General features: G+C 42.3%; 1 long non-coding RNA gene across 4 annotated transcripts; it reads left to right on the top strand.

Moving 5' to 3' along the window:
* Window positions 1-482: 482 nt before the first annotated feature.
* LOC123739888 (uncharacterized) lies at window positions 483-3,200 on the top strand. 4 transcript variants are annotated; one of them, XR_006767991.1, is made up of 6 exons: window positions 487-856; window positions 1,126-1,206; window positions 2,060-2,198; window positions 2,308-2,388; window positions 2,540-2,722; window positions 3,084-3,200. It is a non-coding gene; the product is annotated as an uncharacterized lncRNA (long non-coding RNA). The 4 variants fall into 4 exon arrangements; XR_006767990.1 differs by having other exon boundaries at window positions 485-856; window positions 2,308-2,722; XR_006767992.1 differs by lacking the exon at window positions 3,084-3,200 and having other exon boundaries at window positions 483-856; window positions 2,348-3,059.
* The last annotated feature ends 207 nt before the right edge of the window (window positions 3,201-3,407 follow it).

The following is a 3,407-nucleotide window of genomic DNA, read 5'->3' as shown; positions in this document are numbered from 1 at the left end:
CTGAAGATTTATGTTATACAACGTTTGACATGTTTGAACGAACCTAAATGGGGAAAAAAATTAATTTTCTCGAAATGGCTGTCCCGCGGCCGACGGAGCATTTGCATCAGCCTTCAGACGCGCTAACAAGAACAAGCTCTTGGAACATAAAGGAGTAATTTTTTCGAACGAAAATACATTTGTTGTGGACCTGGGATGCCTGGAAGTGCTTTCTGATGAAGACAACCAAAGGTAAGGGATTATTGACAATAGTATAAAAGACTAGATGTGATATGCGATTGTCCAAAATGGCGCTGACCTGTAACGTTAGCCTATTTTTCCCCTTTCATCGCAAAGTATGATTACCCAGTAAAGTTATTTTTAACCCTTTCACGCGTGAGTTCCAAATATCTCTAACGGTTGCCACAGCGTGAGTTTTTTTGTGCACGTGATGTTAGAATGTTCTCTCCATTCCAGAATGTGATTGTTACGTAACAGTGCATTTAATCCGCGCTGCCCTCAAACCAAAGCACGCAGACTGTTTTTATTTATAGGCTGTTTCAACTTCAATTTCAAATGATTTTCTAACAAGTTTTTATTTTCTAAGAACAGTTTGAATTTAGGTGTGTTCCGCCTCCTCAATCATTCACATAAAAATAGTCATTTTTACTTTTGTGGACAATGAAATTTTTGGGACATTTCTGACCCGGACAAAATTCCCCAAGCACTTTCCAATTGTTTGTGCAGTTCAAGTCTGCAGACATTTGCTAATCTCCCGTCAGAAAAGGATCTGCACACGTGTTCACATTTTCCATCTGTTGCCCTCATTGTTTTCGTTACTAATAATAACTTTGGAAATGTGTGCGTTTCTATCAAAGTAAGTGCATTATTACATTGTAATAGTTTATGTATGTCGTTTCTATTGTAGCGTACTGTATGTATGGAGCATAATAGATTTGTGTATATTCTTTATTACCGCGGACACGTGAGGTAACGTTACTCATTTTATAACCTTTATGTTATATTCAATCGTGCTTAGGTAGCTAGCTACATTTTTCTATCAGCTCTGTAAAACAATGCTAATTGCGTCAGAGAAGTATTATCTTGTGTTGTATTTTGAAGCTACATGGCCTTATGACTCCCTAGTGGCGCAGCGGTCAAAGGCACAGCACGGTGCTAGAGACGTCACTACAGACTCCCTGGTTCAAATCCATGCTGCGTTTCTAAGTAAGTGCCTTATTACGTTATAATAGTTTCTGTATGCCGTAGCGAGAATAATGTATACTTCTTATAAGCGAGGGGACGTTACTCATTTTATAACTTTTCATTTTAGTCATTTAGCAGACGCTCTTATCCAGAGCGACTTACAGTAGTGAATGAATACATTTCATACGTTTTTTTTTTCTTCCGTACTGGCCCCGTGTTGGAATCGAACCCACAACCCTGGCGTTGCAAACACCATGCTCTACCAATTGAGCCACAGGGAGGCCCACCTTCATGGTGTTATATTCAATCATGCTTAGGTAGCTAGCTACATTCTTCTATTAGCTCTGTAAAACAATGCTAGTTGCGTCGGAGAAGTATTAGCTTGTGTTGTATTTTGAAGCTACATGGCCTTATGACTCCCTAGTGGCGCAGCGCTCAAAGGCACTGCATCTCAGTGCTAGAGGCATCACTACAGACACCCTGGTTCAAATCCAGGCTGTATCACAACTGGCTGTGATTGGGAGTCCCATAGGGCAGCGCACAATTGGCCCAGCGTTGTCCGAGTTTGGCCGGTGTAGGCCATCATAGGTAAATAATAATTTGCTGTTAAATGACTTGCCTAGTTAAATAAAATAAAACATATGACCATGGTTTGTTTATTTGGTCTATTCAGCATGGCTCTGTTCTGCCCTACCTTGCCCCCTTGTGGAGCTCAAAAGTTAGTTTCTTACTGTTATAACTCAAATCTGTGATTTTGTCAATGCAATAAACTATTTTTATAGCTGTGTTTATTATGTTATTTGTAATATTGTTTTATTGCTATATCCTTATATTGTATTCTAATTAATAATTCCTCTTTATTCTGTACTTTCAGAAACCACAAACAGTATTTGCCAATATCATAACTGGACATCTTTCGAGCTGAAGATTGAGGACAGCTTTTGTATGCTAACGTTCTCTCCTTAACAGTTTTACTGGATGGAAACACAGCAAGAAAACACATAGGCCAATATGTAATAGTCGTCTATTTTATTGAAGTATTGGTAGTTGGTTCAACAACAACTTGTTTTACTAGAGGACAAAAAATGTAATATGCATAACCCATATTTAATATTCATGCAGTGACTGAACAACAACTGCATTTCCACCCCCACCTCTAAAGGCATAGTATCATGGCAGGTCACCTGTCAAGTCACCTGTCAGGTCAGTCAGTCACTTATTGCTGCAGATGTGCTCAATAATGCTTGAGCATGTGATACTCCTCAAAGCATGGTGAAATACATAGAGGTGTATCACAAGCTAAACACATGTATTTTGTCATCTTCCTCTGCTTACTTCTCCTGGCGCCAGACAGGCAGACTTTGCAGTGCCTCCGTGTGCGACTACCTTGAGCAGCAGTTTGAGGGACTTTGCAGGGAAAATGCCGTGCAGTGAGGCGTAGGGGATTGTCTAAAGCAGGGCGACCCCCAGTGGAGGGGCGCCGAGGGGTGTGGTGCTCCTCCAACAGCTCTCTCATGAGGTTCTCTCTGTATTTTTGGTAGGTAATTACTTTACCTATGAGGGAGTGGGGAGGATGAGGAAAGTTAGAGGATGATGAGGCAGTGGGTAGGTTGGTGAGATATTGTCACTGTAATTGCATAATGGATTTGTATGTGAACTGTACATCCAATTACAAAAATACCTGTTTCAGTAATCATCTCACCTGTTAGTTGACGGTGAACTATGCTGCCGTTGAGGACAGCAGTGTCGATCAGCTGGAAAAATATCTTCTTATACCACTTGGTCGTTTTCCGAGTGCATTCCACAAAGCTGTTTATCATGTCCGCCTTATCCACGGCCCCCATTTTGAGGTTATAGTCTAGCACACAATCTGGTTTTATTTTTCTCTCTCCCGTCAGGTGGTCCACCTTCCCTGTGGCCGACATGGTTGCTGTATGGACAGTGGAGAGGACATGGACGTCTCTTTTGTCATGCCACTTTACTGCCAGCTGTTGACCGTTCTCCTGGAACTCCACCTCCCCTCTCTGCATCTTCCTGCATCCGAATGCCGGCATCCCCTTCCTGTTCGACCTGACTGTGCCACAGGCTCCTGTGCTGTTGGAGAGCAGATGCTGGAAGAGTGTGGGACTGCTGTACCAATTGTCCACGTACAAAGTGTGTCCCTTGCCGAGATGAGGAGCCAGCATGGTCATCACCACGGACCCAGACACCCCAAGCCCCTC

Source organism: Salmo salar, unplaced genomic scaffold (genome assembly GCF_905237065.1).
Source record: "Salmo salar unplaced genomic scaffold, Ssal_v3.1, whole genome shotgun sequence".
Taxonomy (NCBI): Eukaryota; Metazoa; Chordata; class Actinopteri; order Salmoniformes; family Salmonidae; genus Salmo; species Salmo salar.
Note: the sequence above shows the minus strand (reverse complement) of the source record. Positions and strands in the feature narration are given on the sequence as shown.